We start from the raw sequence: 10085 nt of genomic DNA, 5'->3' as shown, positions 1-10085 counted from the left end.
ATATATATTTTTTTTTTTTTATATAAAACAAAATCACTTGTAAAAACAACAAATTGTAAGATTCCTCTGGATTTCTGTGTACGGAATCATTATTGTATAAAATTTATGTTAATAAAGAATCTTATTATTATTAAAAGCCATGAAATCCTCGCGTCATTGAGAGGAATCGAATCCTAGCCTTTCTACATGGTGTGAGAGGACGGTGGTTATAATTTCTTTGGTATCTTTTAGGTCATTCTAAACATGTCCGTGAAGTTTATAATACAGACAAACATACTTTTGATTCTTAGCCAATGGCAGGGAAAAATTTTTTCCATCAAAATACGTTTGGTTCAGATTTAGGTTTGAGAGTCTTAATGGTTTAAAAAAAAAACTTTTATGAGGATCACCCTGAAAGTTACTTCATCTATCCTTGTGTATTGTGTCTGTAAGATGCCTGCTTTGCTGGGCGAAAAACCCAAGGTTCCAGGAAAAAACCTTACTATCTACTCCTCAGACTGGATAACTCAGCCACGGAGTGAAAAGAGCCCATAAAAGTCCTCGTATCATCGACGGGATCCGAGGGGAAAGAACCTTGCTGTCCACGAACTCCGCATGAAGAATCTTAGTTGTTGTTAAAGGGTTTTAGGCACATCAGCAATTTAAGCCATATTGCAGCATACGCAGGTCTGTAAATTGTATGTGCTCTGTGATCGATTTGCTGTTTCTTGACGAAAACTGGAGTTTCCGCGAAAAAAAAACATGTTACCCTCACTTGAGCCCAACTAACTCAGCCACATTGTCCAAAGTCCCATAAAAGTTCCTCACGTCATTGGCGGGATTCGAACCTAGGTCTTCTCCAGCTGGTGTGGGATGGTCGGTGATTATACCAACGTGTTACCCACGAGAGCTTTTCGTCTAGCAAAATAGACGGTCTGCGCGTATAGCACAGTGGTATCGTCACCGTCTTCCCCACACCATGTTGAAAAGGCCCGGGATCGAATACCGTCGATGACGCGAAGAACTTTAATGGGCATTTTTCACTCCGTGGCTGAGTTAGTCGGTCTTAGGCGTAGATAGCAAGGTTTTTCCCCCAGATATTGGGGGTTAATTCGTCCAGCAAAACAGGCAAATCGACAGAGAACACACGTAATTTACAGACATAATACGTATATGGGTACATCTAAGAAATTACGGGTGGCCATAATATAATAGTTTGCGTTATTGAGTTTGAGCAAAACAGGCAAACGGACCATAGAACACAACCTGGACATAATTCACACGGCTATATGAGACTGTTCCGGTTTTGCCCTAATATTAGCATTTAGCATTCGCATTAGCATTAGTAGAGGCATTTGATGCAACAAAGCAAGCTTATGCAACATCAGCCAAAAAAAAAAAAAAAACCCCACTTCCACTTCACCCCTCTGTTCGTTCAAAATACCTGTCCAGCTGAGCCTTAAACTTATTTAGGCTATCAACCTCCACGACAAGGGATGGAAGTCTGTTCCACCAACCAACTACCCGCTGGCTAAAGGCAAATTTCCGCACGTCTATCCTACATCTGTCTTTATTCAATTTGAATTTATGCCCTCTCAGGTGATTATTCTGAGCAAGAGGAAGAATCCCATCAGCATTGAGCATGCTCAAACCATTCAAGGCTTTATACACCTCTATCAGATCACCTCGCTGGTGCCTAGTCTCCAGACACTGTAATTTGCAAAACTTAAGCATTTCTTCGTAAGAGCACCCCTTTGTTCCATTCACTAATCTTGTTGCCCTTCTCTGTACTCGTTCCAGCAGCTCTACATCCTTCTTGAAATGAGGCCTCCAGACCTGTATACAGTACTCTAGGTGTGGCCTGACCATTGCCATGTACAAGGGAATAATCACCTCCTTATCCCTGCTGGAAAAAATCCTGTATATCATTGACAATACTCCATGAGCTACTCTTGCAGCCCGTCTGCACTGCTCAGAGAACTTCATATCTGCCTGCACAACCACCCCCAAGTCCCTTTCATTCTCTACCACTGTCAGTGTAGTACCACAGAGTTGATACGTTGCTCTGGGGTTGCTGTTTCCCATGTGTAGTACTTTACATTTGTCAATGTTAAACTTCATTTGCCACCTCTCAGCCCATCTGCTCAACCTTTCCAGATCCTGTTGCAGCAGCATAGTGTCAGTAGTGTCCTTGACAACCCCTGCCAACCTTTGTATCGTTTGCAAACTTGGACATTAAGCTTGACATACCATCATCAATATCATTTATAAATACAGAAAACAATAATGGACCCAACACTGAGCCCTGAGGGACTCCACTAATAACATTAGTGCACGATGAGCAGTGTCCATTGATTACCACTCTCTGTCTTCTCCCCCTCAACCACCTCTTTATCCATAGCAGCAATTTGCCTCCAATATCACACTGCTCCAATTTGTGTAGCAGTCTTCTTACATGTGCAACAGTATCAAAAGCCTTTCTAAGATTCAAGTATATAATATCAAAGCTATTCCCTGCATCCAGTTCTTTTGTGACTGCATCATAGTATCCAATCAAACTGGTCAGGCAAGACTTCCCCTTAACAAAACCATGCTGTGTCCGAGCTATAACTGAAGTCTTGTCTAGATGATCCTGCAGTGCTTCTTTAATCAGTGCCTCCATTAATTTTCCTGGAACAGAAGTTAAGCTCACAGGTCTATAATTACTTGTGTCAGCCTTTGATCCTCCTTTGTGAATTGGGGTCACATTTGCACATTTACAGTCTATGGGTACCTCCCCTGAGTCCAAGGAAGCTCTCATAATTATGGCTAAGGGTTTGCTTACTTCCTTTGCTGCCTCCTTTAATATAACTGGATAGATCCCATCCACCCCGGGTGCCTTTCTTGTGTTTATCTTCAACAGTTTCTCCTCCACTTTACTCCCAGTTATTTCAAGATTCTGTAGCTTACTGCTAGAGTTGAATACACCTCTAGCATTCCCCTTGCTGAATAACTCCTCATGTGTGAATGTTGATGCAAAATATTCATTTAGTTTGTTATCTACCTGAGCAGGATCATCAACAGTTGACCCATCAATATCAAGTGGACCAATCTGATTCATTCTCTTCCTTCTAGAGTTTACATAAGTAAAGAACTCTTTGCTGTTTTTCTTTGCATCCCTTGCCAAGGATTTCTCGTAATCTGCCTTCGCCTGCCTAACCTCCTTTGTAACTTGGTTGCATATCAACTTGTATCTATCATAGGCTTCTGTTTCATGTGTTAATTTGTAAGTATCCCATGCATTTTTCTTCTCTGCCATTGTCTCATCAGTTCATCTGACATCCATTTAGGCCTAAACCTTGAACAATATTTCTTAGTTGGTATGTAAAGCCTAGTAGCTTCCAAGATAAGTTCTTTGAATTCTTCCCATTTTGAATTTGCTGTTGGTAACATCATCAGTTGGTCCCACTGTATAGAATTTAAATACTGTCTCAGTCCATCGTAGTCGCCTTTACGGAAGCAATAACCCTTCCCTTTACCCCTAATGGTAGTTACCTCTTTGAGTAAATCCCACTTCAGCACACTGTGATCACTGCCACCTAGTGGTTCATTTATCTGCAGATTCCTAATGCATGAAGAATCACTGCTGATAATCAAATCAAGAGTATTACTCCCTCTAGTTGCCTCCCGAACATGTTGATGTAGAAAACAATCATCCAATAAATCCACAAAAGCCTTGCTAGTGTGTGAGTGACCAGCCCCCAAACTCCAGTCAATATCTGGGAAATTAAAATTTCCCATTATAAGACTCTCTGATTTACTGGCCCACTCTATTTCCCTGTACAATATCTTATTATACTCATCAGAGTCATTAGGCCTATAGCACACTCCTACTCTCAATTTTGATCTCCCAATGCTTATGTCACACCAAACTGACTCAACACTGCACTGTCCAGCGATGTCGACTGGCTTCACTTCCTTGGTTTTTATGTGTTTCTTAACTAATAGCATAACCCCTCCCCCCTTCCTATCCTGTGTATCCTTTCTGTAGACGTTGTACTTCCCAAATTCCAGTTCTGCATCTCTTATATCTGTGTGACACCACGTCTCTGATATCCCAACAATATCTGCCTTTGATGTTTTGAGCAATACCTCAAATTCATCAAATTTGTTTACTGAACTCCTAGCATTGGTGTACACGCAAGTATACCTGCACCTGTTTCTATTCTTAGCTATCCTAACACAACCCATGTGTTTACTTGTACCGCAATGGCTCCCAGCAGTCTCTGAAATATTATGCATCTTGTTTTTCAGGCTTCTGCTCATTCTAATAGAAGCAGTGCAAGAATCTCTTTCACCTCTGCCAGTGGCTACTGTCAATCTATTGGTCTTTGTCTCCCCCCAAGCTATCAGTTTTCCTACCCACCTAACACTGCCTCGATAGCATCAGCAAATATTCTTGCACCCTTTCTATTTAAGTGTATCCCATCCCTGTAGAAGCAATCTCTCCTGTTAACAAGTACAGTCCAGGCCGAAAAAAATTCTACCCCTTGAGCCTTGCACAATCTTTCCAGGGTCGAATTGATCGACAAGGCTCTCATCATGTACTCCCTCGTATCGTGTCTGGGCAGAATTGCAGACACTTTCAAATTCAACCCTACTTCACGGCTTTTGTTCAACAGTGACCTGTACTTGTTAAGTAATTCTGCCGGTCTCCTACTCTTAATATTATTAGTGCCAACGTGTACAACTATATCACCTTTTGTGCCCTTAAAAGATGATATCCGCTCTACAACGTCATCAACCTTTGCCCTTGGCAGACATACCTTGGTCCTGTTCCACCTCTCCTTTTTACAAAGCATGTTCCCCGTTTCCCTGACAATAGAGTCGCCAACAACTACTAGTTCCTTCGGGACCAGCGCCTTCTGCCTTGGGGGTTGCCTCTGTGTCACGTGATGCCCAAGTGCAAGCTCTGGCGTTGATGTGGGCAGCTGAGAGCTTGATGGGCCCCTCAATTTAGTTTCTTCGAGGGCATCCACCCTGTCCTTCAAGCTCTCATATAGGCCCCCAAGAACGCTGAGTTGTTGCCTGATATCGATATACTCCTTGCATCGCGCACACACAAAGACATCCCCCATGGCAGTATCATGTCCCGTACCCGATTGCTCCGCAAACATCAAGCAAACAGTGCATTTTATAAGGCTGTGAGTCAGAGGACAACTGCCCCCCCCCTCTCAGTTCTGCTCTGAGCCACAGCACTTCCATTAGCTTGAACCTTTTGCTTTGCTGCTCTGGTCTGAGTCATGATTCTATTAATTAATTAATTAATTATAATTAATTATGTTACGTTTGTAATCTAAGTCGTTATATGTATTTATTTAAAAGTACTATGTAATATGCCAGTTTCTTTTTCTCCCGCGATCAAAATCAAATAGACGGTGGGTTAATGAGAAGAGAGCAGTTCCATCGACAACCTTTAAACAAGATACAAACAAGAGAAGGAAAATTACAACAATAGTACGAACAATTCCCAGGAAGGTAATATATTATCTTTAAACAGTCGTGTCAGAACAATCATTAGAGGATTGTTGCAATGTTCTTTGTTGCGGGCCTGTTTCCTTTTCTGGACAACTTAATTTAATAGGTCAGCGTGGCATGCCATCCATCTTTTGTACGCTGCTTTACTATTTCATGCGCTTTATAGCGTATCTCGCCTTTTCAAAGGCAGATTTTCCACCAGACCCTTGGATAGTATGTCCAGGGGACGTATGGTTGTCGAAAATTTTAAATTTAACAACAGAAATATCAGTGTACTTGATATTCATTTTCGCTACTTCGGAGTGTCTTCATGATACATTTTCTGCATATGTACAGTGTTTGGGTCAAAATGGATTGCTGAAGGAATGGAGAGCAAATGTAAGTAAAGCGCTATTGATAATTTGGAAAACAGTCAATCCTAGGAAATCATACAATTAAATCGGTTATCAAGTTAAGTTCTTGTTTAGGGTTAGTTATTTTCCACTCATTGTACTTTGAAACCACTACTAAAATTGCTCTTTACTTTATTCGCGTGATTATCAGCTTTTCGGTTTCGGTTGAGCTTCTAATGTATGCGTTTTCTCTTACAGATACTGATGTACATCGTATCCTTGTCATTAACCTATCGTTACATGTGGCCTTTATTGCTTACTCTTCTTCATGATATGTGTGGCTGCTTTTATCCTGTGGGTGCCATTTTAATTATAATACCCATGATAAAAAGAATTGAAGAAATATGGTTGAGGATTAAACCTATTCTTGAAGATGTTTATCCATGCAATTTTGGATGTCTTCCTCCTTCACCTCAGAAAAGAATTACTTCACCTGATAAAAGTGCCCCTTCACACAGTGCAAGGGTTTCATTACCTGCTCATTCAAGTGAGCCATTAATAATTCCATCAGAATACGAACGTCTTGAAATACCGAAAAAAAGCAAAAGGTATGAATGCATATGATTATGTGACGTGAAATTAAATCTCTAAAAGGTTATTAATATCATCTTAGAAATTAATCCATAAGTTATGGATTAGCATACTGATATGAGTTATCAGAAAAGTGGCATCTATGTTTTTAGGTAGGTTTGCTGGTTGTAGTAGGTTTTTAGGCGAATCAGTATCTGTGGTCGACTTCCTGTTTGCTGGACAAAACACCCGAGTTTATGGGAACAAATAACCACGCTGTCCTCGCCTGAGACCGACTAACTCAGCCACACTCTGGAAAAAGACCCATAAAAATTCCTCGCGTAATTTAAGGGATTCAAACTCGAGTCTTTTTCCAACCTGTACTACTCACGAGGGGCTATGTTTTAATCTAGCAAAATGTGAGGTGTTACACTTGGGTAGTAAAACCACCAAAATGGCTTTTACACATGCTGGGGTTGGATTAAATTAAAACATATCAATAATATATCAAAGCATGCATGTAAAGGTAAGTAGGTCATAATTTCTCTGTATTAGGCAACTCTTACTTGGAATACACATGGATTACTACATTCATGTGTGGAGAATACCCCCTAAAAAAGACATCGAGTTCTTGAAAGGGTCTTAAGATGTGCAACCCGTTTGGTGGGATCTGCTAAAAGCCTCCCGTATGAGGAAAGGCCCTCGTGGATAGTACAATTGGTAGAATCGCAGTCCTCCCTACACCGGGTGGAAAAGATCTGAGTTCGAGTGACGACGAGGAATTTTAATGTGTTTCACGACGTAGCTGAGTTAGTCGGTCTCAGGCTAGCGTAGCATGGTTTTTTCTCCCGGAAACTTGCGTTTTTCCCCCAGCAAATCGACCACAGAACACATGCAATTTACAGACAGTATAACGGAGCAATATGGTCTTAATCAATGCTCCTAAAACCCCACGACAACAAAATATGAGGAAATATTTTGAATACGATTGGGATCTCTAAGGCCCTGAGGGGGTGTCAGTGAAATAAAGTGAAATTTTCAGTGTTACAAATAATTCCAAGACTATGGGCCAAAAATGCAAATTACAGGAAGAGATATTTGGACGAGATTGTAAATTTTCTTTTAGCCAACCAGTTGTTACTGGAATAATTTACCCCTGTGGGTTGTTGAAGCTATAGGTTCGAAAATCGAATGGTCTTTTAGATGCTTTATCCAAAGATAGGTAACTGTCCACACTCTGTGAGTAAAATAACACATAGGTTTTTATTTTATTTTTGTATATTTCTCTTTTATTTTTAAATATTTTATTTTGTTTTTTTTAATTCTACATTATCTTTCTTGTACTATGTGGCTAATACTAATACAAATACTATCATCCCCTCACGACTAGCACAATGATTATATATGTGTCCTTCCATACCACGTGTAAAACGATCCAGCTCGAATATTACACTACCCTCCAAAATTATGTGGACGCCCTTGTTTTTATATTCCATTGTACCTTCCTGGATAAACAAGTGGGCTCAAAACGGTATACAGGCTGTTTAAAAAATTATGGTCAATAATTTAAAGGTGAAAAGTACAAACTGAAATAAGCAAAAAAAAAAAGCAAAAAAAATAAGAAAATAAATAAGCAGAACATCGGGCCGCAAATGAACCGTTTTAGAGATAATGCACACTTTCTGTTAAGATCCGCCACTGACTATGGGAGCATTCTGGGAGGGCAGTCTTGTACACGCTGGATATGATAGAGGTACAGTAATTGCTTTGACTCAGTACACGCTCTTGCAGAACAACCTTCCTTGTCGAAATTCTTGGATTTTGTTGTATTCTTTCTAACAGGGTAGCACAGTGGTTTTGTCACCGTCCTCCCCACGCCAGGTGGAAAAGGCCCGGGTTCGAATCCGGTCGATGACGCGAGGAACTTTAATGGGCTTTTTTCACTCCGTGGCTGAGTTAGTCGGTATTAGGCGTAGACAGCAAGGTTTTTCCCCAGAAACTGGGTTTTTTTTTTTAGCATTAGCATTAGCATTAGCATTAGTAGAGGCATATGATTAGTAGAGCATTAGCATTAGTAGAGGCACAAGAAAGCAAGCTTATTCAGCATCAGCCAAAAAAAAAAAAAAAAAACCTTCTCCATTTCACCCCTCCGTTCGTTCGAAATACCTGTCCAGTTGAGCTTTAAATTTGTTTAGGCTATCAACTTCAAATTTAAAGCTCAACTGGACAGGTATTTCGAACGAACGGAGGGGTGAAATGGGAGAAGGTTTTTTTTTTTTTTTTGGCTGATGCTGAATAAGCTTACTTTCTTGCATCATATGCCTCTACTAATGCTAATGCTAATGCTAATGCTAAACAGGCAAATTGTCCAGCAAACAGGCAAATCGACCAGAGAACATACGCAATTTACAGACAAAATAAATATACAGGTAGATGTATTCATTTATGGGAGACCCTAATATCATAATTTGTTGTTGTTTTTTGTTATCCTTTTTAACAGTTAGAACTGTTAAATTTCGATTGAAATTGGCTACTATGAAACGTACAATATTATTATGTATGTTAAGAGCTTTTCGTACTGTTTCAACTTCTGCACTACAAGTTCTTGCAGGTGTATTGCCATTGGATCTTCGTGTAGCTTACAGAGGTATTTGTTATAGGTTAAAAAACCAACTATCAACTGAATTTATGTGTTTGGTTCTGAATATTCATTGAGATGTTAAGCAAAAACGTAATCGTTTGTGGAATGAAATAATAATTCTGTGGCAGACCCGCTGGGACACATCATCTCTCGGATCTGTTACTATAACTTTTTCCCTGAGGTGACCTTTTGTGTAAAGCAGAAACCTGTTTGGTTCTCTTTAGACTTATATACATAATTCCTCTTAATGGCACATGGATGCCTTAACGAAAAATTATGTCGTTTTGGTGTTTCTAGGACGGAAGCTTGTCAATGAGGGGAAAATGAAAATTGGAGCCACATTTTATTTGATTGTCCGCTATATAATGACTTTAGAGATGTTCTTCGTTCATCAGTTTCTACACTCTCTCATGGGCATGAAACTTTGCTGCTGGGAGACAAGAATTGTTATGTTGCTCTTCAGCAGTTTCCATCTGGTGTTTTCACAAGAAGAAGAATTAGTTATACGGCTATGAATAATTCTACTCCTTTGGCTGGTGCAGCTACTTAATAGGGAGCAACATTCCTTAGTTGGATGTTGTGTACATCGTGTATTAGGGGCCAGTAGATGTCTTGGGATGCCATTTACATTAATGTTTTGACTTTGAACTTGAACTGAACTGCACAGATTTGGATTGACCTGGCTTGTGATTCCAGAATATTGTACTTTACAAGCTCAGGATACTTATGTGGAGCAGTATAATTTAAGCCCTCTGTTTCTTTGTACAAAACCTGGTTTGATGATAAGGTATTGTGTACCGTGAAGGATTTTAACTGTTATGTTAAAGGAGCTACGAATATGAAGTATAATGTTTTATTTATTATTATTTATTACTTTATGTTATTATTATTTTTATTTATTTATTTGTTAGTATTATTTAAAAAAATATATTTATTTTATTATTATATATGTATATTTTTATTATCATTTTATTTTATTTTATTTATTTGATCACATTATATATATAATTTTTTTATTTACTTATTATTATTATTTTTTTATCTTT

This window comes from Mastigoproctus giganteus, chromosome 3, assembly GCF_048544385.1.
Source record: "Mastigoproctus giganteus isolate SK-2022 chromosome 3, ASM4854438v1, whole genome shotgun sequence".
In the NCBI taxonomy this organism is placed as follows: Eukaryota; Metazoa; Arthropoda; class Arachnida; order Uropygi; family Thelyphonidae; genus Mastigoproctus; species Mastigoproctus giganteus.
The sequence above is the reverse complement of the archived record's forward strand: the minus strand, read 5'-3'. Positions refer to the sequence as shown.